The sequence below is a fragment of the Peromyscus californicus genome, unplaced genomic scaffold, assembly GCF_007827085.1.
Source record: "Peromyscus californicus insignis strain IS unplaced genomic scaffold, ASM782708v3 Scaffold_14__1_contigs__length_90479793_seg_2, whole genome shotgun sequence".
In the NCBI taxonomy this organism is placed as follows: domain Eukaryota; kingdom Metazoa; phylum Chordata; class Mammalia; order Rodentia; family Cricetidae; genus Peromyscus; species Peromyscus californicus.
In genome coordinates this window covers 7038358-7063356 of record NW_026294436.1, presented here as the reverse complement: position 1 = coordinate 7063356, position 24999 = coordinate 7038358, and the positions used below count along the sequence as shown (strand labels likewise).

General features: G+C 38.9%; 1 protein-coding gene and 1 pseudogene across 4 annotated transcripts in view; one reads left to right on the top strand and one right to left on the bottom strand.

Moving 5' to 3' along the window:
• The window catches only part of Ptpn4 (protein tyrosine phosphatase non-receptor type 4), a 192490-nt gene that overhangs the window by 5278 nt on the left and 162213 nt on the right, over positions 1-24999 (top strand). The window lies entirely within an intron of this gene.
• On the bottom strand, positions 14151-16035 carry LOC128109591 (60S acidic ribosomal protein P0-like; annotated as a pseudogene).

The window sequence follows — 24999 nt, the reverse complement described above, 5'->3', positions numbered from 1 at the left end:
GCGGATCTCTGTGAGTTCGAGGCCAGCCTGGGCTATCAAGTGAGTCCCAGGAAAGGCGCAAAGCTACACAGAGAAACCCTGTCTCGAAAAACCAAAAAAAAAAAAAAAAAAAAAAAGTTCAGTAACTTCTTACAATGTACAATGGCATTTAGTATTCATGAGCATTATTTCTGAAGGTGTTCTTCCTCTCCATTGTGTTCACTATTCATATAAGGAATTTATTTTTGAGAAGAATATAAAGTGTACACAGAAGATAAGGGGTTATTTTCTGCACATACTCCCATACACAGTTGTTTGGTGAAAGCATTGTGTGACCCAAACTATTCCTTTTTTTATTCCAACATAGAGCCAAGGTGATGTTAGGCAAGTTCTCTGCTACTGAACTACATGTTGTAATAAAAACTGAATCTTTAAAAATCCCATTACATTTTTGTTAAGATTAGCAACTTTAAAAAATAGAATTGCTGAACGTGGCACTGGACTCATGAAGCACAGGAAAGAAGCAGTCCTTGCCACCTCCCCATGTAAGATATATAGCAGCTCCTGGTGCTCATCAAAGTGATTCTTAACCCGTTTGCTGGGCCTTGAAGACTTTTCTCCCAGTTTGATCTTGCTGACTTGGGTTGTTAGTCTTGCTTAAAACAACAGCATTGTGTTTCCCTTCACCCTTGCTTCCTCAATTTACAGGGTCTGCTGCTCTTAAGTCTTCCTCAGAACTCACCTTTTTGTTAGAAGGCTGCTGATTAATTCAGTCACAATGGTCTGGGTTTCAGACCCGGCAGTAAGTACCTTGGGATTAATGTGTGATTGTTTAGATAAAGCTTTGTATATTCTTCGTTAATTAAAAAAAAGTTCATGTGTGTGTTCACAGCTGTGTGCTAGCCCGTGCAGGCTCATGTAGAGGCCAGAAGGCAACACTGGTATGTCTTCCTCAGTCCTTTGTCCGCTGTAGTTTTACTTACTTTTTTTACACTAGGTTTCTCACCAAATCTGGACAGGAGTTTAGCTGTTCTGGCTAAACTGGCTGGCCAGTGAGCTTGTTTCTCTGCCTACTGCTTGAGTTACTGGTGCATGTCACCATTTTCAGCTTTAGGTGTTAGGAATTCAAATTCCTTACCCACTGAGCCATCTCCCCAGACCTGCTTCTTATTTTTTGTAAGCTTTTTTCTAATAACATTTAAAACAAGGGTTGTTTCTTTTGTATTGCTCCATGAGTTTAATCCCTGTTTAGCATTTTTTTAAAAAGAAAGTTTTATATAAAAAATTTTTAACATTTGTCCCAATCACCATTTGAATTGATATTTTTGTTTCTTTCTGGGCAACAGCACACACCCCCTCCCCCGTGTGTGTGTGTGTGTGTGTGTGTGTGTGTGTGTGTGTGTGTGTGTGTGTGAAAGTTTTGTGATCAAGATACAATTTTGAGTATAATATATTGGAAACATTGCATAGTGGAGGTCTTTTAATATATGAAAAGGATCATGGACTTTGGAACCAGACAAATGAGTTTAAAAATCTGATCTTATAAACTGTGGCAAATTATATGACCTTTAAGCCAGTTGATTTTTTTTGTTTGTTTGTTAATTTGTTTTTGAGACAAGGCCTCATATTGTAACTCAGACCTGAAACTTTTTATGTAGCCCAGTCTAACCTTGAACAAATGCAATCTCTTTGTCTCTGGCTTCTGAGTGCTAGTGTGGCCTTGAATTGTAGTTGAGTACTAAGAATATATATATGAAGCATCTAGGACTATCCTTTAAGTACATAGCAGTTGGCATAGCAAATTTTTGTTTTATAGTTCCATATTCATGAACATAATTCAAATGATACACATTCAGATGACTTACTAAACTAAGTCATTTGCCTATTGTCAAACATTTTGTTTATGTCCTCAGTCTAAAACTAGAGGCCTGGGATAATGGTTCAGGGTTATCCCAAATATCTCTTTTATAAAAGTAGACTGTAGATGTTCTTATTTTGGGAAAATAGTTGTACCTTCTTTTAATTATTGAAGTTTTGAAAAATTTGTCTTATTGGGGAACAATGAAGCAAGTTCCTTTACCTGTTAATCAAACGTTTGAATTTCTGATATAATGGGAACAATATTATGTATAAAGGTAAATGCAGTTTAATACTTTTCTTTGAGTTCCAATTCTAGGCTGATCATACCTAATCCACATACACAATTCAGAGTGACAGTGTATTAAGATCTGGGGGAAATGAGAATTGGCGTTTGGATATGGTCCTGAAGGATGAGTTGGAATTGATCAGGATAGAACAGCATGTATAAAAGTCAGAAATGTGAAAGATTATGTAGTATGTTTAAAGAAACACAAGTTGTCTTACTGTATATGTCCATCTCTAAGTGGGCATAGTTTTTGTTCCTATGTGAGTTCTCTCTGGTAGGAATGAAACCAGGTCAGATGACTCTTGTGCTTGGGCAAGTCGGTCATATCTACCTTTAGAATGCAGCTTCCTGTTGAGCATATTAGAACCTTGAGGATGGTTTCTCTTGACTTTAAATCATCTCCTTGGATTATCCCAGTGTGATAAATGATTGTTTTATTTATTTAATGTCAAGTTGGGAAAAGTAGAGTTTTAGAAGTTCTAAATATTGGAACTTATATCCACTCTACCTTGGCATCCCCACCATGGCATAAAAAATAAAATAAATATGAAGTCCTAAAGTAAGCATAAATTAAAACTCAAGTCAAAGTCTTCCTCATTTTTCTTTTTGAAGCAGGCTCTCACTGTTTAGCTCAGTCTGATCCCAAACTATAGTCCTCCTGCCTCAGCCTTATGGAGTGCTGAGATTATAGGTTTGAGCTGCTGTGCCTAGCACAACTATCTCTTACTCTCCCTTCTCCATTCTCACTTCCCTTGGTACTTAACTTATTCATTGTTTTCTTTGTTAATGAATGTGTGAATGCGTATACGAAATATCCTTTCATTTTCCTGCCTTGTAAATTGACATTAGCAGTAGGCAGCGGTTACAGATAATTTGGATAAGTAAATAAAATTAAGTGTAAGTTTTAAAAGTATGGGTTCCTGATTTTAGAGTTAATGGTGCAGAGTTTTATAAGGGTATCAGGGAGACAAGAATTCTGTTACAGTGGTGCAGTGAGGTATTATGATAAGAAGTAGAGATGGGGAAGTAAAGAATGGGACTGCATTTAGACCTGGGGGAGGAGGAAAAAATACAGTTTGTGCTAAGATTTATCCTTTGGCAGTTCTCCTTTGGGGAGGGAGGGCCAAATACTTCTGAGTATATTTAGTGAACCAGTTTTTTTGCTGGCACCATGGTTGTCATGAGTTTACACTGAACTTTTGAAAATTGACACTTTGAAGCAATTTCGTACCTAATGAAAATTCTTAGAACTCCTGAAACCCCTTCAACCACATTTTAATGTTGAACTAGCTATATACTATATGTGTATTCAAGATTAGCCTGGGACATCTTGTTATTTTTGACTTAATAAAGTGGACTTGGTGATGTCCCTTCAGTGGTCCAGAGATTCTTCTGACATTGGAATTGATACTTTTTCTCTTTTACTGTATCTATTTTGTTGTTTTTTGCAGACAGGGTTTCCTGTAGCTCAGGCTGATTGTGAGCTCTCTGTGTAGCCAAGGACAACCTTGAAATTCTGATCCTCATGTCTGCACCTTCCAAATGTTGGGATTACAGCAATGTTCCACCATGCCAAATTTATGTGATGCTGAGGGTGGGACGCATGACTTTGTGTATGCTAGGTAAACATTCTACTGACTTAGTCATGTCCTCACCTCAGCCTCTCTTAAACTGTACCTAATTGGATTCTCAAGGTTTGGTGAAACTACCTAATCTCTTTGCTGGTGCATTCTCATCGATAGTTCCACATTTCTAATGAATGCACCATTCGTAATCTGATTGGACTTTCTGAACCACTTGAGAGCAAGTTGTAGACAAAATGCCTAAATATTCTAGTCTCTGTTTACCAAAATATGGACAGTCTCCTACAAAATGCCTAATCAGGAAACGAGCACTCATAGAACACTAACTTCAGGTCCATAGATGCCAGTCATGTTTTCCCAGTGATCCGAATAGTATTTCTTTTTCCTTTCAAGTCCAGGAGCCAGTTTAGGATCATATATTGCATTTAATTGTCATGTCTCTTCACTCTTCTTTTGTTTAAACTTTTTTTTGGCCTTTATTTTGTGTGTTTTACTATGTGCTAAGACAATTGTATAAAGGTCAGAAGACAACTTTTGGAAGTTGATTCTTTCCTTCCACCATGTGGGTGGATTGTTAGGCTTGGTGGCAGGCATTTTTACCTTCTAAGTGATCTTGCTAGTCCCTCTTTATCCTTCTTGAATTTAGAACAATTTTTCAGTAACCCTTCCTGTCTTTAATGACCTTGGCAGTTTCAAATAGTACAGTCCTTTTATTCTGTAACATGTCCCTTTAGTAAAATGCTCCCAGTGGCTGCTCACATGCACACTGAGGACATTGTTGGCAGAACTGCCTACCACAGAAAGATGTGCTATTCTTAGTGCACTACCCAGAGACAGTCTTGGTCCACTACTGTTGATGTTTGACCTTGGACACTGTAAGCTCATGCTTGCTGAGTGTCTCTACTCTGTAACTCATGTGAAGTCATCATTTTCACCTTCTAGGTTTGCTTTTGTTTTTTCCTGTTCTCATACTGGACACCAAACCCAAAGCCTTGTGCTTCCTAGGCAGGTGCTGTATCACTGAGCTAAATCTCTAACTCCTCTTTTGTGGTGGTGAGGATCAAACCTACGGCTTTTGCACACACTAAGGCCCACTGTTCTTAGGTGGAGAGACACCCAAGACTGTACCAATACCTCTCATCAGAGCTTAAGCATTATCACTTAGATTTACTCCCTGTCAGAGTAGGCATTCTTTCACTCAATACAGATATATTCTCATGGTTCTGTTCCCGTTTGGTGGTGTTTTTGTTTGTTTGTTTTTTTTTTTTTTTTTGTTTTTTTGAGACAGGGTTTCTCTGTGTAGCTTTGCACCTTTCCTGGAACTCACTCTGTAGCCCAGGATGGCCTTGAACTCACAGAAATCTGCCTGGCTCTGCCTCCCAAGTGCTGGGATTAAAGGCATGTGCCACCATCGCCCGGCTCCCGTTTGGTGGTTTTTATTAGGTCCTGTGATTTGAAATTTTATTTCACTGCTCAATTTTATTTCACTGTTTCAGATTTTGTAGTGGAACCCTTTAAAGTTGACTTGTCTTCTGGGCATGTCCCCATCATTGGTGTACTTTCCAGTGTATTCTAAATCATCTTATATTTTTCTGTTCCAGCTGTGGGATCATTCCATCCTCCAAGGTATCCTGATTTCTTTCAGTAGAGGAGGTGTTTGTTTAAACTGGTAAACCAGTAGTCTAGAACTCCAGAATTCTCTCCAGTCTTTTCTCTTTCTGTGTTTATGTTAGATTTTGTTTTAATTCTGTTAATATGGGGGGTTTAGACCCAGGAACTCAGGCATGCTAGGCAAGAACCAATGACCTATGTCTCATTCTGTATTTATGACTCTTTTTTCTCCACCAGCAAGAAATTGGTTCTTACCGATCTTTAGTGTAACTACTTACTTGCTCAGTCATCTTGTGTGTGCTACTCTCCCAACCCCAGACTGGTGTCTTCCCTGCTAATGTCTCCTACTGCTACTTCTGAGGCCCATAGTCCTCAGGACATGCTGTCAGAGTAGAAACTTCCCATTTAATTTTTTTTCTTTAATCATAACAAAAATTTGTAGGGAAGGTATACCTAGTTTGGAGGAGAACAAAGGTAAAATTCAGGAAGGTGTGTGTCAGTCTGATGAGACAGTTTAGTAAATTGCTTACTGTGGATATGTGAGGATCTAAGTTCAATTCCCAGCACCATGTAAAAAGTCAGGTGTAGTGGCACAAGTTTGTGATCTTAGCAGAGGTGGATTTTTGAGGCTTTCTGTCCAGCCAGCCTAGACTAATTGGCAAGTTTCAAGTATCAGTGAGAAACCCTGCCTTAAAATACAAAGGGTGGACAGCTCCCAAAAATAACACCAAAAGTTGACCCATGGCCTCTACGTTCATGTGCAAACATCTGCATGACCTCTTGTGTATCATCACACACCTCCCTAACAGACACAAAAAGCAAATATACAAATAAATACATTTTAAAGTCACGTGCCTTTTGGTCTGTAAGTGTAAATAGCAAGACAAAATTTTCAGATTTAGATTTGTTGCTACTAAAGTATCATTATACTCCTATACTGCAATACCCTGACTACCCATGCAAGTCTGATTTGGAAGCCAGTGGATTTAAAGTTGCGTAGGTTTTATAGTTCATTGTTGAAATGTTGTTTTGTCAGTTTATGAACGTCACCATTGTGTTCCTAATCATCATCATTGAAAGATTAAGTGTTCTTAGATGGGAAGAGGACTGAATGAATGTAAAAGGTAGAGAATTTTGGGAAAGTGTCAAATGCTAAGTGAAAGGTTAAGCCAGAAGTGCTGTGATTTGGACTATTGAGAAGTTATTGGTGACCTTAGCTAATTGGTTTTCAAGTAGATTCTGGCAAGCCAGCTGATTGAGATGTGGATTAAACATTAAGTTCTTTGGGTTTCATCTCAGGCTCTATAGATTTTTCAGAATAGGTGGGAATGTGGAGGTGGTAGTATAGCAGAGGAAATCTTTTGAGATGGTGCTAAACTGATTCTGATTTACACTTATTAGAGGCCTGTTGCTGTAGCTGGAGAGTTTTCTCTCCGTGTCCCGCCAATCCCCGGAAGTCCGCCAGCCCACTTATAAAATATTATTTAATATTAACAGTTTAATATTATTTAAACTGTTTGGCCTAATGGCCCAGGCTTCTTGTTATCTAGTTCTTATATCTTAAATTAACCCATTTCTATTAATGTATAAGTTGCCACATGGCTTATGGCTTACCGGTACCTTACATCTCGCTTGTCATGGCGGCGGCTGGCAGTGTCCCTCTGCCTCAGCCTTCCACTTCCCAGAATTCTCTTTTCTGCTTGTCCTGCCTATGCTTCCTGCCTGGCTACTGGCCAATCAGCATTTTATTTATACAGAGCAATATCCACAGCACTCCCCCCCCCCCTTTTTTTTTTCAAAAAAGGTTTTAACTTCCACATAGTAAAATTACAGATAACAAAACAATTATCAAGCAAGAATTATAGTTACAATATTAAAGAAGATATCCTATCTATCTTATATTTGTGAGTCTAAGGTTTTACATCTAATTTATCTTTTATCATAACTGAGGAAATTATAACTATCTAGTCTTCAACTACATCAAAGACCTCAGAAGGATATAATACTACCTGAGAAATGGGAGAAGGATGCAAGCAACTTTCGGGAGTCTTACATGGTAGACAGAGTCAGCTGGCAGCCTGGACAGTCATCCAAAGTTCTCTTGTAAAGTTGGGGCATCTGTCTTCAGCCCACAGGGCTAGAGTCTCTCAGTCATTTTTCTCTGTGTCCTGTAGAATGTCTGGCAGTTTTCTCTGTGAAGCAGGAACCTAAAGGACCATTTTGCCAAGCAAAGTTCAGTGGTCACCTTTCCATGGGTCCTGCATGTCCAGTCAATCAAGCAGTCCAGGCAAGAACAGTTTCTTGTCCAAATGGCTATTTTTGTCATGGTGAAGATAAACTCCATATGTAGTGTCTTTGATGCCCATCCTCCTCTCTGAAGTAAATCGGTGCTGCCAGGAGCAGACATGTCTTACTGTCCAGAAAGTCTAAATGTTTTAAATATTTTAAATGCCATATTCTGTAGGTCTTTGAAGTATTTGAAGATTACCTATCTATCTGAAATATATCTATCTATGTATACCTAGAAGACTTAACTAACATGGCTACGAGTATGATTGTCATAGATGACTAATTATTAATCTATTCCTTAATTATCCATTACAATTTTAAATGAGCTGTACAAACATAACACCTTAAACAAGAGTAGAAATATACACACAGTATAACAAAATCAACTTTAAGTTTGTATCAATAAACTAAAATCTATACCAATGTAAAACATTTAAACAAGTTGTTCTTTAAAAGTAGGTTTATTAATCTACCCTCTCATCCTATCATATCTATATCATATCCCCTTTGCGATATCCACAACATGTTGCTTTAGCAGAAGAGTTATAGAATAGGGCTTTATTAAGAAACACAATTGAGGAAACTAGACATCATAAATACAAACCAGACAGTCCTTCAAGAAATTTGAGAAGAAGGACTGTCTGGACCAGAAGATTAAGAGACAGCATCAAGAAAAGCATCATTTTTTAAGATTGCATGTATATAAACATTGTTGGGATTAAGGGAAAGAAAGGTTATTTGGAAGGCAGGTAAGCAGAACCTTATGGCAGTATCTACTATCAGAAACTGCTCTTGAGTTAACTTGGTAGATATCTGATCTTACGGGAATTTTGATCTCACTGTGACATTCAACTGTTAAATAAAGTTTTCTTTGAGTTGGGGTGGAGCTAGTGACTAACTGACCTTGCTTTTTGTCTGGAGACCCAGTAAAGAGATGGTTCTCTTCACTGTTCCAAAACCAAAAAGGAAGCGCCAAACTCAAGTCCCTGTCCTTTCCTTCCTGTGTGTCTTCTCTATCCAAATTGCTGGCTTCTCTATGGCCAATTAGGGTGGGCTAGTCTCTTGCTCCGCCCTCCATTCAAGGTATACTTTGTTTAACAGTCTAGGATTATCACAGTGCGATCAAGTTTCCTGCAACAATGTGGGATGGCTCCCTGCTCCCATTTCATATGGTTGTCATCTTAGTGAGTCTTTAGGATAATACAAGCATCATTTGTTAACTTTCTTTTTCTTTTTCTTTTTTTTTGGTTTTTGAGACAGGGCTGTCCTGGAACTTGCTCTGTAGATCTGTAGGTGGCCTCAAGCTCAGAGTGCCTGCCTCTGCCTCCTGAGCTCTGAAATTAAAGGTGTGTGCCACCATGCCTGGCACTTTTCATTCCTGTTCATTCTTAAGAAGCTTATATTGGCCGGGCGGTGGTGGCGCACGCCTTTAATCCCAGCACTCGGGAGGCAGAGGCAGGTGGATCTCTGTGAGTTCGAGGCCAGCCTGTTCTACAGAGCGAGATCCAGGAAAGGAGCAAAGCTATACAGAGAAACCCTGTCTCAAAAAACCAAAAAAAAAAAAAAAAAAAAAAAAAAAAAAAAAAGAAGCTTATATTGTCTTTCTTTAGATAAATTAGAAATCTGTTGTACAGTTATAAGTAATATAGATCTGCTGTCATTAGTTATATGCAAATAATATAGTCAAAATATGTAGGTAAGTCACAGTTTCTAACTAACAGCTATACATCATCAGAACCCTCTCAATTTATTTTATTCATTGTTTTCAGACAGATGTTTTATTTCTCAGGCTAGCTTGGAATTTATTATATAGTCTAACTCATGACTTGCCTAAATTCTGGGATTATAGGCACAAGTCACCATGCCTGGCTCCATTATTTTTAGAATCTCACTTCCTTTATTGAATCAGTAATGTGGCTACTTGATTCAGATTTCAAAATAATATAAGAAGGTCTATGTAGAGAAGTTTGAACACTGCTGCTTCTACCTTCTGTACTCCTCATCGGTAGCCTCCTTTCCTTTTTGGACAGCATTTATGCAAATAAAAACAAAGATAGAGCCAGGCGGTGGGTGGCGCACACCTTTAATCCCAGCACTCGGGAGGCAGGGGCAGGCGGATCTCTGAGTTTGAGGCCAGCCTGGTCTCCAAAGCGAGTTCCAGGAAAGGCGCAAAGCTACACAGAGAAACCCTGTCTCGAAAAACCAAAAAAAAAAAAAGAAAAAAGAAAAAGATAGATTGTAGTTCACTTGTTTGTGCGTGTAGAAACTAGCTTACTGTACAAATGTTTTGTATTATATTTTTTTCTACACAAAATATACCTTGAAGATTATGATTTTAATATGTAGAGACTTCCTCTCTGTCCTTTCCAACAGAGTCGCATGCTTTATTAGCTAAATATAAAATGAAGGTAACTCATTCTGATTTCTTAAGCTCTTAAGGTTTTTGGTTCTTTAACACGCCCCCCCCCCCCCCAACTTCCGTATGAACTAGTATTCCCACTGGCATTTTGCACTAACTGACTTTCTACACCTCAAATCCTCTAATGTTCACTTAAACTAGCCTCTCAGATTTTGTGACCAAGCTTAAGGCTTCTTCCTCATTTCCATAGCCACAGTGGAAATTGGGTGTGTATGTAGAGGTCAGAGGACAACTTGGTGTTGATTCGCTCCTTCTACAATGTGGATCCTGGGGATTGAACTCAGGTTGCCAAGCTTTGTGGTAAGTGCCTGTATCTGCTCAGCTATCTCATCAGCCCAGCTTGTGGTTGTTTCGTTTGTTTTTAATATATGTAACACATTTCTTTTTATACTTTTTTGAGTTTTCATCAGCATATTCTGTCACAGTTATGTAGTTATGAATTAAGCATAGTGTGGTGGCAGACGTTGATAGGTGAGACAAGTCTGATCACCTATTTTGTATTACCTATGATTTGTAAGAAAGAAAGCTTTAGGAAGTTTTTAATCTCTCTCTCTCTCTCTCTCTCTCTCTCTCTCTCTCTCTCTCTCTCTCTCTCTCTCTCTCGGTTTTTTGAGACGGGGTTTCTCTGTGTAGCCCAGCTGTCCTGGAACTAGCTCTGTAGTAGACTAGGCTGCTTCTGCCTCCTGAGTGCTAGGATTAAAAGTGTGCGCCATCACTGCCCAGCAAAATAACTTTAACTTTTGAATTTTCTTTGTTTTGTTGCAGTGCTGAGGATCGAAATCAGAGCTTTGTCTTTGCTAGGCAGGTGCTCTAGCACTGAGCTATGTCCCTAGCCTCTTTAATTCTTGAAAAAAATATCAAAAGAGGAATAATATTTGGTGACCTGTGAAAATTTTATGAAATTCAAACTTCAGTATCAGTAAAATTTTTTGGAACACAGCCACACTGATTTGTTTTTGTTATTTGTGGCTGATTTTATGCTATAATTCTAGAATTAAGTTGTTCCAATAAAGATCACTTACCTATAAAACCTCAATTTTTAAAAATCTGGCTCAGGCTGGAGAGATGGCTCAGCAGTTAAGAGCATTGACTGCTCTTCCAGAGGACCTGAGTTCAATTTCTAGCACCCACATGATAGCTCACAACTGTTTGTAACTCCAGTTCCAGGGGATCTGATACCATCACACAGAAATGCAGCAAAATACCAATGCATATTAAAAAAAGCAAGCAAACAAAAACATTAATCTGGCTCCATACAGGAAAAGTTTTTAAAATTTTATTGTGTTTTCCCTGTATGTATGTCTGTGCTACCATGTATATGCCTGATGCCTACAGAGGCCAGAAGTGGGCTTTGGATCCCTTGGAACTGGGGTTACAGAGAGTTGTGACCTGTCATGTGAGTGCTGGGAACCAAACATTGGTCCTCTGGAAGAGCAGCAAATGCTCTTAACCACTAAGCCATCTTTCCAGCCCCCTCCTTGCAGGACTGTTTTATAAGTTCTGGTCAAGAACATACTTAATGGTTACTAGGATTGTTTTATCCCCTTGTTGTGGTCGTATTTCCAATTATGTGGTTAGATTTATTTACTTACTCAATTTTAGAGAGATTAGACTTTTAAATAATTAGGACTAGGAGACTATGCAGAGATCTTGTAGTCTTGCAGTTAGTTCTTGTAGTCCTGTATTGTGCAGTGGGAAAGCATTAACCAGAAGTGGCAACTTTAATTTAATTAAAAAACATTTGAGGCTGAGGGTAATTGTCTCAATGCTGGAACCTTTGAGTACACATGTAAGGTCTGGGGTTCAGTCCTCAGTACTCATTAAAGACAATTCTTAAGCCATATAAATCACATTTTTAAGTGTTTAATCATATATGGCATGGTTACTATAAAGGACAATATAGATTACAGAACACAAAACATTCTAATCCTTTAACAGAAGAAGAAATCATAGTTCAGGAAAATGGAATGGCTGCCTCAGGGAACCTGTGGGTATTAAAATTTGGAATATTATCTCAGTGGCTTTCTAAGCATTCCAAATGTTGCTGTTACTAAAAAGGCATGACCTCTGCTTTGCTTTGAAAACCCTCTTCTTCAACATAGTAACTTCAGAGTACTTATTAACAGACCTAATAATTGGTGTAATGGATGCCCTGTTTTTGCTGCCTTGCTCATTCGTTTGCATATACTCATTTTTGCATCAAAAACATTCTTCTGTTGTACAGTGCCTTAGGAAGACAATTTAGGAATTTTTTGTTGTTCTTTTTGTTGTTGTTTTTTGAGAGGTTAAGGGGGTGGGGGAAAGCTAAGCTAGATAAAATAGCAAAACTCTAATACTGATTGTCAGCCTCCCTGGAAACCTCCCGCTCCCAACACATAGGAGCAGTGAGTTCTTGAATCTTAGTTTAACTTTTTTTGTTTTTGAGACGGGTCTCACTGTGAAGCCCTACCTGACGTGGAACTCTCTATGCTGGCCTTGAACTCAGAGATCTACCTACTTCTGCCTTCCAAGTGCTGAGATTAAAGGTGTGTGCTAACATCTTAATATGTGACTTCATTCTGTTTTCAGTTTTCTAGTAATGTTGAGGTAGATTATACAGTAGATCAAACCAAAGTTTTGGAAACCAGCGATGTCTCTTTTTCAATTAATTTAGACTCTTCCATGGGTGACAGAAAAACACAGTAAGAATTATTTTAGCTTGAAGAAGTAGAAGCCATTAAAATATGGTAGAAAGGGTGTCTTTGTGATTAAGTAGATCTGTTTTCAAGTGCTTCTCCTAATTTTCTCCTAATTTTGCTTGTATAATCTTGGGCCAGTCACCTAATCCTTTTAGCCATGCTTTTGGCATTTCAACACAGCATTCTCATTTGCAAAGTATGTGCTTGAGAACTGTGCACAAGTTACACACACACACACACACACACACACACACACACACACACACAGAGAGAGAGAGAGAGAGAGAGAGAGAGAGAGAGAGAGAGAGAGAGAGAGAGAGAGAGGCAAAACAACAGCAATAGCAACAACAAAAAAGAAAACCCTCAGTGTTTTAAGTTAGTTCACTGTTTTGTTTTTCACATCTGTGTGCACAAATACCTTTTAAAAGAGCTCTCAGGAGAACTGTGGTCTGGAGCAAACCACTGCGGCCAAAGGGATGTTCTTTCTACTGAGACTTGCTGCCAACCTAGTGAACACTATCAAAAACAACACTTTAGGCCACTGTGGAGTCCATAGTGGGGTACAGTCCTGGTAGCATGGTGTACATGGGGATCCCCAAGTAACCCTCAGGCCACATGAACCTACAGATCCACATGGCATCTGGATGACATCTGTACCATCATTCATAGCTCTCCTTGGTCAGGTGTGCCTGTGGGCTGCATGTTGAACATCTTTGCATTTTCAGAGACTATCATTGTTTTAAGAATGAAGTGACAGGCCGGGCAGTGGTGGTGCACGCCTTTAGTTCCAGCACTCGGGAGGCAGAGCCAGGCGGATCTCTGTGAGTTCGAGGCCAGCCTGGACTACCAAGTGAGTTCCAGGAAAGGCACAAAGCTACACAGAGAAACCCTGTCTCGAAAAACCGAAAAAAAAAAAAAAAAAAAAAAAAAAGAGAATGAAGTGACAGACATGAGCTATTCTAGTTATTATTGGTACTTAACAAGCTATGCCAACACTTAGTGACATGAAGCAATCACCATTTTAGTATTTGTAGATTCTATGTGTGAGAAATTCCAATGTAACAGGGCCCAGGAGTGATTGCTGTTTTCTTTTCTACAACACAATATATGCTTACTAGGCTAGGAATGTCTGGGAGTCAGAATGTTTGGGGGCTGGAGAATCCATTTCTAGGCATCCTTGTTCATATGTCTAGTAACTCAAACATAGGCTCAGCTGAGGCTGTAGATTAGAGACCTTATTTATAAACTCTCCATTGTGGCTGAGAGAGGGGGCCATGCTAGCTGAGTTTTGAGAGAAGTATCCTGAGAGTGAGTATTCCAAGAAAATCAGATAGAAGGGAAAGCCTCTGATGGTCCTAGAGGTGATAAGACCTTTTTTTTTTTTTTTTTTTTTTTCCAATATTAGCAATTAAACATCCTTCTGCATGCTAGGCAAGCTTTATCCTTAACCCCTCCAAATTATTTCTAAAGTACTTCCTACTGCCTTAGTTAATATATGAGCTATAGTAGATGCTGTGCTTTGAATAATTCCTGGACCACAGGGTGCTTAATTGATTAAACAAACACATTAATCTTTTGGGTCTGATACATTGATTTTAGCCTCAAATTCCTGGCATGCTAGATTTTATATTTTCTAGCAATGTAACATTGCCAAAGTTATGCCCGCTCTGTTAGCCTCTTTCTTCATCTTTAGAAATAAAGTTAATATCTCTCTATGCACCATTTATAAAAATAGGTTGACAGTATTAGGTATGCATTCCTCAGATATTGTATGTCTTCTACCTCTGGTTTTAAAGCTCAGTGGATGTAAGTAGAAGGAACTACTTGTGTGAAAGACTAGTATTGGATCTTAAATATTTATTTATTTGAGACAGTCTGTCATGTAGCTCAGGCTGGCCTCCAGCTGGCTTTGTAGTCCTAGATGACCCAGCATTTCTCATTCGCCTTCTTCTACTCCTATGTGTGGGGATTAGAGGCCCAGACTATCATAGCCAGCTATAGTTTAGATACTGAAGTTTTAAAAGTAGCATGCTGCCCCCTAGGGACAGTGATTGATTGATTCAATCAATCGTGGAAATTTCTGTTCTTTGGCCTGCAGCATAAGCTTGTATTTGGAGTTAGTATGAGATGTTAAGCAGCATTTTTTTTTTTTGCTTGCTTTTATTTTCACCCCCCCACTTCCTTTTTAAAGAGAAGTAAGCCTTTATTTCTGTGTTTCTTAAATTAAGCTGGCTGAGTTGGTTGCTCCGAGGGGATTAGTCAAAGACCAAATCCCATATTCTCATCTGATTCCTCTAACTCTTCCTTGGCTTCAGTCTTGTTTGGGGCTGCAGTAGCAGCAGAAGCAGCAGTGGTGGAGGCAACCACAGGGGCAGCAGCCACAAATGCCAATGGATTGGCCAAGAAGGGCTTGACCTTTTCAGCAAGTGGGAAGGTGTACTCAGTCTCCACAGACAAAGCCAGGACCCGCTTGTACCCATTGATAATAGAGTACCTCACACATCGCCGGGGAAACAGTCAGGTAACCAGTCTGCAGACAAACACTGGCAACATTTCGGACATCATCTAGGAAGTGGGAGTGCAGAGTCTGCTCTGTGGTGTCAAGCACGTGGGGTTGTAAATGCTGCCACTGTCTAACACCTGTTGGATGATCAGCACAAAGGAGGAGGAGGAGATCTGGTCAGCTTATCAGCAGTGCGGCTTCACTGGCTCCTACTTTGTCTCCAGTTTTTGTCAGCTGCACGTCACTCTGAATTTCAGTGGTCATTTTAGTGGTGATGATTAGCCTGGAAGAAAAGGGTATCCTGGGCTGGCACAGTGACCTCACACAGGGCAATGGCACCAGCACGGGTGGCAACCTGGTACCTTAGTATCGGCCAGCAGCATGCCCCTAATCTCAGTGAGGTCCTCAAAGCCCATGTTCTCCCAGATATGGGGCAACTGTTTCTTCAGAGCTGGGTTGTTTTCCAGATGCCCCGAATGACCTTGCATATCATGTTGTTCTAGCCCATTAGCACCATAGCCTTCCCTCAAAGAGACATGTGGATCTGCTGCATCTGTTGGAGCCCACATTGTCTGCCCCCAAATGAAGCATTTTAGGTAGTTATCCAAAAGTTGGATGCTTATAAGGAAGTAGTTGGGCTTCTAGGCCACCCTGTCTTCCCTGGGCATCACAGTGGTGCATCAGGGGTTGCCACCTAGGGTTTAAAGAGGATGCCTGTTGAGCCCCCTTTTTGTTTTTTTATTCTTCTTCTACTGGCACGTTCTTGAGTAAATCTAGAATTCCCCTCTCCAAATTAACTGGGTAGTTTTATATTTTTATTAATTTTCCTTTTTGAAATTTTGCTAGTTTGCAAATTTCTTTTTTTAAAAGAGTAGGAACTCCAACTAAGTATTCATTTATAATAAAAGATTAGGTCATAAATGATGAACGCTAATACTACAAATTCTATTAAATTAAAAAATACGGTAACATTTTTATCCACAAAACCAAGACCCCTGCTTTATGTGGTGGCATTTCAGAAGTTAAAGTGCACAGTTTTGTGGTAGTATGTGCTTCTGCTTCCCTGTGGGCTTACCACTGCCTCCCAGCTCCCGTCGGCTTTTCTCTCTTAAAGACACGGCAGGCAATTTCCAGTCCTCTTTCTGCTTTGATTATCGTACTTACTTTATTAAGTCAGTTGTTCTCAATCTTTGGGTCACTACCCCTTTGGGGGTCACTTTTCTTATATCTTGCATATTAGATATTTATGATTCATAACAGTAGCAAAATTACAGTTATGAAGTAGCAACAAAATAATTTTATGATTGGAGGTCACCACAACATGAGGAACTGTATTAAAGGGTTGAACCTTAGGAAGGTTGAGAACACTGATATAAGTGTATTTTACTCAGCATAACATCTCAAGGTTACTCTAAATTGTAGCTTGTGGCAGAATTTCCTTTCATTATGTGGATATAGATCATGTTTCACTTTATCCATTTAGTGGACCCTTAGGTTGCTTCTTCTACCTTTTGTCTGTTGTATAGTGCTGCTCTGAGCATTGGTGTCTAAACATCTCTTTAAGAGCTTTCAATTCTGTTAATATATTTATTTTTCATTGTTTTTTGTTTGGTGGTAGTTGTTTTTCAATGCTGAAGCTCAAAATTAGTTACTTACTCTTGATAGATAGGTAGTCTACCATTGAGCTATGTGTCTAGACCCCTATCCCCTTTTTAAGTAGTTAACTATCCAAATATGTGTGAAGGAAGATCTTGTCATGATTGTAGTTTGCATCTCCCCAATGATTAGTCATAGTCATACTGAACATGTTTTGAATGTGCTTATTGTCGCTTGTATAGCTTTAGAGAAATGTTCATTTGAATGTAGTTGTGTATTTTAAATTAGACCTTTGGTTTTTTGATATGGCAGGGTTTGAAACCAGGGCTTCCTGATGCTAAGTATATTATCAGTGTGCTACCCTCCCTGCCCTTCCTCCTTTTGTAGGCATCCTTTATATGTTTTGGACATCAGACCTATAAGAGATATGATTTACTAATACTTTCTTACGTTATGCTTTTTCTAATCATTTTCTTGATGCTATTCTTGATACGATGAAATTCATTTTTCCTATTTTTTATTGTCTGTCATTTTGGTGTCATATCTAAGAAATGATTTCTCAGTCCATTATCATGAAACTTTCCCTATGTTTTCTTTTAAGAGTTTTATAGTTTTAGGTCTCATATTTAGGTCTGTTTAATTTTTGTTTATGGTAAGGATGTAAGGATGAATCTTTTTTTTACAAGTGAATATTCAGGTTTTTCAGAACCATTTGTTGGAAAGATCCATTTTCTTTATTGATATCTTGTCACCTGCAGAGGTTTGTTCCTGCTAAGGTCATGTGCTAGAAGCTTGGTCCTCTATGTATTGTCGTTGTGAGGTATTTGGACCTTTAAGAGGTAAGGCCTGGTGGAAAGTAATTAGCCCACTGGGGCACCATTGTCATGAATGGACTAATGTCTTTCTGTGTCAGTTCTGCAAGACTTTGGTCTTCTTGAGTGAGTTAGGGATTCAAGACTGGATAGTTAAGGTGAGAGAGGGCTGCTCTGAAGCAGGCCAGGCTCCCTTCTGTATCTCTTTGTCAGGATGTTTTCTCTCTGCTACCTCTTCCACTCCTCTACCATGTGGTGACATAATATGAGGCCCTCCAGAAAATGAAGACATGTTGACACATGCTCCAGATCTTCCCTGCTTCAGAATTGGGAGCCAGAATATTGCAGAGCACTATCCTCTGAGCCTAATAGCTGTCATTTTCATCAGAGCAGCTGTGACTGCTGAGAAGAGACCACTGAGACTGGGCGTGCTGACTGTTAACATTCCCTCATAGAAGGAAGGAGTGGTGGGGAGAGTCTTTGAATCCTCACTGGAGATGCCAGCCCTCTGCCTGGTGGTATGAAATTCTACCCTAGTTGATGGCCTTGAGGTCTCAGGAGGTGTTAGAATATAGAGAGGATAGAAGGTTGACTAAAGGAGACTTGACCTGTGCAGCTGCCGGGAAGTCGTCATCTGTGCTAGGGGGAGACATTTCAGTGGTGCCGCTGCTTTGGAGTCACGTGCTCCTGGAGGTCATTTGCCACCACACTTGGTAAATAAGCCCAGTAAACTCATTGGCTCCCCACATTGACTTCTGTAGAATTGTACTTTGGTTTGTCTTAGGAGGCCTTTAAGGAAAAAGGAGAAGTTTATGTCTTCTCCAAAGGCAAGTGAACTGCTCAACAAAGTATCCAAGTGTAAGCAGGGCAGTGGTGGGTGGTGGTGGTGCAGGCCTTTAATCTCAGCACTCAGGAGGCAGAGGCAGGTGGATTTCTGTGAGTTGGAGGCCAGCCTGGTCTACAGAGCGAGTTTCAGGATAGCCAGGGCTACACAGAGAAACCCTGTCTCAAACAAACAAACAAACAAACAAACAAACAAACAAACAAAAAACCAAGGAAAGAAAATATCCAAGTGTAGTTTAGCAACACAAATAGACTGAGACCTTTTCCTTATAGATAATGTGGGGTTTATTTGGCCTTTATTCTTAAGTCTCCTCCTAGTATTGCACTGTTTAGGCTGTGATAGCCTTGTAATAACTTTTGAAATTAGGAATACTAGTTTTGTTCTTTTTCAAGATTTCTTAGCTCTTTGGAATACCTTCTGAAGTCTGTATAAATTTTGGGGTGGAAATTATTTTATTTTTGCAAAACGGTGTCATTAGGACCTCAGTTGTAAAGACTGTATCAAGTGGTCCATAGATTACTTTGGGTGGATTTTTGAATGGTGCTATGAACAATTGTTTTAACAATTTTAGTACTGTTTTTGAATTCATTTGTACCTTTATTTCTTCTTTTTCTTGGTATTTTGTAGTGTTCCTGTATAGTTTTACAGTTTTCTTTTTTGATTAAATTTACTCATATATACACTTTGGCACTTTTATAAACTGAATTGTTAATTTCCTTTTGGCATTATACATTGTTAATGCTTAGCAGCCCAGCTGATTTTATTGCGTTTGTATCCAGTACCTTACTAAATTTGTCTTTTTTGTGTGTGGCTTGTTAGGCTTTTCTCTGTGTAAGCTCATAGTTTCTGCAAATGAAGATACTTTTACCTCTTCCTCTCATTATTCTCTCTTGCATTGCATCTATGACTTTGATGCCTGTGTGAAACTACCACCAATAAGATGCTGATGGTGAGATTTCATTTATGCCCTTGGCTATATTGAATATAGAATATAATATATCCTTTTAGTCTTAGTCTGCTGAGAGGAACAAAGTTCTGAACCTGCTGGCATCCTTCTGCATTTCCAGGAGTATGTGGGGAGCTTTTCAGCCTTTTATGGGTATCTTCTTCTCCAGTTTGCACTGTTTTTGTTTTGGTCATCTTCTTTTCCACCCTACCAGTTACTGATACTTCTGGCTGCTATGTTATTAAATAATTACTACTGGTAATTTTTCAAAAAGTGCTCTGGATAAAAGGCTGTTTGTAACAGTCAGGTTCTTAGATAAAATAAGCATGCTATGCAAGTAGGAATTTTTAGGTTTCTGTTAGAGTGATTAGATAATGGTTTCTCCAAAAATGAGGACTTGGAGGGAGCTTCATGACCTTACTTTTCTGATCCAGTGGTTGCAGGAATGTTTCTATAGCTTTCATAATTGCTAGCATGTTGGCTGGCCTTTTCCCTCCTTCTCTCCCTCCCTCCCTTCCATTCTTTTCCATTTTACCCCTTTTGTTGAAAATAGATTTTTTTTTCCCTCACATAATATAACCTGATTACAATTTCCCCTCCTTCTACTCTTCCAAGTTCCTCTCCACCTCCCCTCCCGGAGCCACTCCTTTTCTGTCTCTTATTAGAAAACAAACAGACTTCTAAGGGATAAGACAAGACAAACAAACAAAATAAAAGAGCCCAAGAGAAGGCACAGGAATCAGAGATCCATTTGTTAGAACACTCAGGAATCCCATAAAAAAAAAAAAAACGCTAAACTGGAAGCCATAATATATATATATATACACACACACACACATACACACACACACACACAGAGGACATGGTGCAGATCTGTGCAGGCCCTGTGCATGCTGCCTCTGTCTCTGAGTTCATATGAGCCTTGACCATGTTGATTTAGAGGGTGTTATTTTTCTTGGTGTCCTCTATTCCCTCTGGCTCTTAAACTCCACCACCTCTTCTGTGGTGTTCCCAGAGCCATGAGGGGAGGGATTTGATAGAGACGTACCATTTAGGGCTAAATGTTCCAAAGTCTCTTAACTGCATAATGTCTGGGTATGGATCTCTGTATTTGTTCCCATCTGCTGCAGGAGGACGCTTTTCTGATGATGACTGAGCAAGGCACTGATCTATGAGTATTGCAGAATGTCATCAGGAGTCATTGCTATGGTTTGTTTGTTTGTTTTAGAACAGTAGTATTTGGTTTTACCCTAGGTCCTGGGGCTATGTAGTCTCTGGTTCTTGGTCACCCAAGCATTGTCAGGTGTGGCTTCCATCTCTTGGAGCAGGTCTTAAGTCCAATCAGACATTGATTGGTTATTCCCACAAGCTTTGTGTCACCATTGCCCTGCCATATCTTGGAGGCAGGACAGCATTATAGATCAAAGAGTTTGTGGCTGGCTTGATATTTATGTTTCTCTTTTGGTAGCATATTGAATGCCTTCCGGTACCAGAGACATTAGCTCATAGGGGTGAAGGCTCTATGTAGGCACCAACTTGATTTCTCTGTGTTTAAGCGTTGTGAGATATTGTCTTCAGTGATGGGCCTTGTTGTCATTTTGTGGAGAGCAACCTTTAGTCTTGGCAAGAGCCTGCGTTGTATGGGGATTCCCACAGGACCGACCCCATTGGCCAACAACTCATTTAGATGTAACCCAGCTCTGGTACTAGAAACTTCATTTGGTGACTAGAGATGGCCAACCGGGACTTTATCTCCCCTATTATTTGGCAATTTCATTTAGATCACCGTCTGTATTAGGTTTCCATACTACTGCACAAATGACCCTTAATTTTAGCTGTCTCTCCCTGTTTTCTCTCCCTCAGCTTCCTATTCCCTCTCTCCCCTCCCCTCTTGATCCTCCCATTCCAGCACCCCCATCCATAATTATCTATTCTATTTCCTTTTCCTATATGTATTCCCTAGTCCATTACTCTATACATAACCTCTGTAGCTTCATTATCATTGACTTAACAGCTAATATCTACGAATAAACAAATACACCATATTTATCCTTTAGGGTCTGGGATACCTCACTCAGGATGATGTTTTTCAGTTCCACCTATTACCTGCAAATTTTATGATTTTATTTTATTTTTTTAATGGCTGAGTAATATTCTATTATGTAAATGTGCACATTATCCATTCTTCTATTGAGGGACATCTAGGTTGTTTCCAATTTCTGGCTATTATGAACACAGCAGCCGTAAGCATGGTTGAGTAAAAGTCTCTGTGGTAGGATAAAACATCTTTTGAATATGTGCCCAAGAGTGATATAGCTGGATCTTGGGGTTGATTCCCATCTTCCTGAGGAACAGCCACACCGATTTCCACAGTGGCAGTACATGCTTGCACTCCTACTAGCAATGGATGAGTGTTCACTTTACACCATATCCTCACCAGCATCTTCACACAGAGAAACCCTGTCTTAAAAAACCAAAAAAAAAAAAAAAAAGAAAAAGAAAAAAAAGTACCAACTCTTTGTTTCATTGATTCTATTGTTTTTTTCATTTATTCAGTGCTCAGTTTGATTATTTTCTGCTGTCTACTCCCTTGGGTGTGATTTCTTCTTTTTTGTTCTAGAACTTTCAGGTGTGCTGTTAAGTTGCTACTATGAGATCTTGCTGATTTTTTTTTTTTTACGTAGGCACTTAGTGCTGTGAACTTGGCCTCTTGTGTTCTGTAAGTTTGGGTATGTGTGTATTCATAGTCATTCAGTTCTATAAAGTTTTTAATTATTTTTTTAATTTCTCTTTCAACTCATTTATCATTCAGTAGAGAGTTATTCAGTTTCCATGAGTTTGTAAGCTTTCTGTTGTTTCTGTTGTTGTTGATATCCTGCTTTAATCTGTGGTGGTCTGGTAGGATGCAGGGGTTATTGCAGTTTTCTGTGTCTGTTGAGACTTGCTTTGTGTCCAAGTATGTAGTCAGTTTTGGAGGAAGTTCCCTGAGATGCTGAGAAGAAGGTATAGTTTTTTGAATTTGGGTGAAATTATCTGTAAGTATCTGTTAGGCTCATTTTGTTTATACGTCAGTTAGCTCCAGCATTTCTCTGTGTAGTTTTTGTCTAGATGACCTAGTTGTCTATTGGTGGGAGTTGGGTATTGAAATCTCCCATTATCACTGTGTGAGGATTAATACCTTATTTAAGCTGTAGTAGGATTTTGTTTTTTATTTTTTAATTTGAGTGACCTTGTGTTTGGTATCTAGATGTTAAGAATTGCAATGTCCTCTTAATATGTTTTTCTCCCCACTTTGAGTGTGTATTGCCCTTCCCTATCTTTTTTGATTAGTTTGGTTTGAAGTCTGTTTGTCAGATATTAAAATGGCTACACCAGCTTGCTTCTTAGGTCCATTTACTTAGACTATCTTTTTCTATCATTTTATCCTGAGGTAATGTCTGTCCTTGATTCCTTAATGTTAAGGTGTGTTTCTTGGGTGCAGCAGAAGGATGGACTCCGTTTTTGTATCCCTTCTTGTAGTCTGTGTCTTTTTATTGGGCAATTGTGACCATTGATGCTGAAAAGTATCAATGAGCCGTGTTTGTTGATTCTTGTTACTTTGGTTGGGGTGTGTGTGTTTGTATGTGTACGTGTGTGTGTGTGTGTGTGTGTGTGTGTGTGTGTGTGTGTGTGTGTATTGTGTGTGTGCTTTTGATTTGCTAGATTGGATTATTCCTTGTGTTTTCTTGAGTGTAGTTAACCTCTTTAGTTTAGAGCTTTCCATCTAGTACCTTCTGTAGGGCTAGATTTATAGATAGATATCGCTTAAATTTGATTTTATCATGGAGTTTCTTATTTTCTCCAACTATTGTAATTGAAAGTTTTGCTGGGTATAGTAGTCTGGGCTGGCATCTGCGGTCTCTTAGAGACTGTAGCGATATATCCAGATGCTTCTCCCTTTTGAGTCTCTGTTGAGAAGTCAAGTGTAGTTCTACTAGGGGAATAGGAGAAGTTGGGAGGGGAAGATCTGTTTGATCCACTGGAGATTGGAGCTGGGGCTGGGGTGCTGCCACAGGTATTCTGCAGAGCTGGGATTGAGGCTGGGGGATTGGATTTGGAGGAACAGAGGGAGAGGTGAAGCTCTGCAGTCAGCCTATCTGTTTTTCTGGACAGTCTCCTTTTGGTTTTTCAAAGGGCCTGCATTATTGGAACTAGGGAATTGGGTAGAAATCCCATTAAAATTATACAAAGCTCATGCTTAGTGAAGTTCAGTTGTTTTTTTTAACCTTTTTGTAAATTTCCAGACCTTTGAAAATGTTGATTTTGACACTTTACCAGTGCTCTTTGACCTTTGGAGGACTGGGTTTCCAGCAGACTTACTTCCCCTTTTAGAAATGCTTCCTCCATCTTTTCTTTATTCCTTTCATATGAAGTTGGATGTACTAAACGTACTAAACTAAAAGCCTTTCAGATGGCTACTTTTTGTATTTAAAAATTGGAAATTATAAAGATTAAGATTCAACAAATGGTAGCTTAATTATTTTCAAGTGATTGCTAAGTTTTTTCAAGTTCAAGTATATACTTATGTAGAACCTGAACTCAGCTCAGTGCTTTTTTATTGGATGAATATTTTATGTAGACTAGTTAGTAAGTACTGTAACTAGGGTAAGTAACATTTATTAGCTACTAACATGAAAAAGGTTAGTCTTTCTTGGCATTTTAAGAATCAAGAAACTTGTTTCTAAGGTAATTATTTGTTTTCTTTTGTTGCTTTAAACAAATGTTATTAATTTTCAGTGATACTCCATTTCTGCAAATATGATTATGATGACAGTAATAGAAAGTTGTGCGTTATTATTGTGGGTATTGAAGAAAGTAGATGGAGAGAGTTGTCAGTGCTTTGCTAGATGCATTGTTTCATGGCTCTTTTTGAGCTTCTCCCTGCTCCAATAATAAACTGTTAAACCCAAGCGATATTAAATTATAACTCCATGCAACTTGTTGTTCTGGTACATAAGGTTGTTAGGAGCACTTAAGTGTCACCTTCTAGCTTCTCATAATTATAAACTATGGTCATTTGATATTCCTTTATTTGTTCTATATAGAGGTCAAATTACTAATTCTAATTTCTTTGTTAGCATTTTTGTTTTAGCTTTCTCAAATGAAACACAGAAAAGTAATAAAATGAGAAAATGGTTATTTAAATGACATTTGCTTTTTTTAGTGTTTGGACATATTTTACTGACAAATTGTCAAGTAAATCCAGGGTTACCAGGCAAATTAGCCAGTAGAAGATCATTCTTTTAATTAATGATAAAGTTAATTAAGAATTCTTAGAAATAAGAAGAATAATGGCAATACTTGTTAGAGTTGGTCATTTAAAGGAGAATAAACTAATAATTTGAAAGCTACATGTAAGGCAGGAAGAGCATTCGACTTAAATGAAGTTGAAATCATTGACCTCTTCAGCTTCTCCTCATTCTAAACTGTTCCTAATCCAAGCACTTCTATTGCCCCAGAACCCAACTTCCAGGAGATTGAAAGTAAGTATTGGAGATTTATAACCCTGGAAGCAAGAAAAGGAAGAGGCCAGAGGTAGTAACTAAGAAGGTTA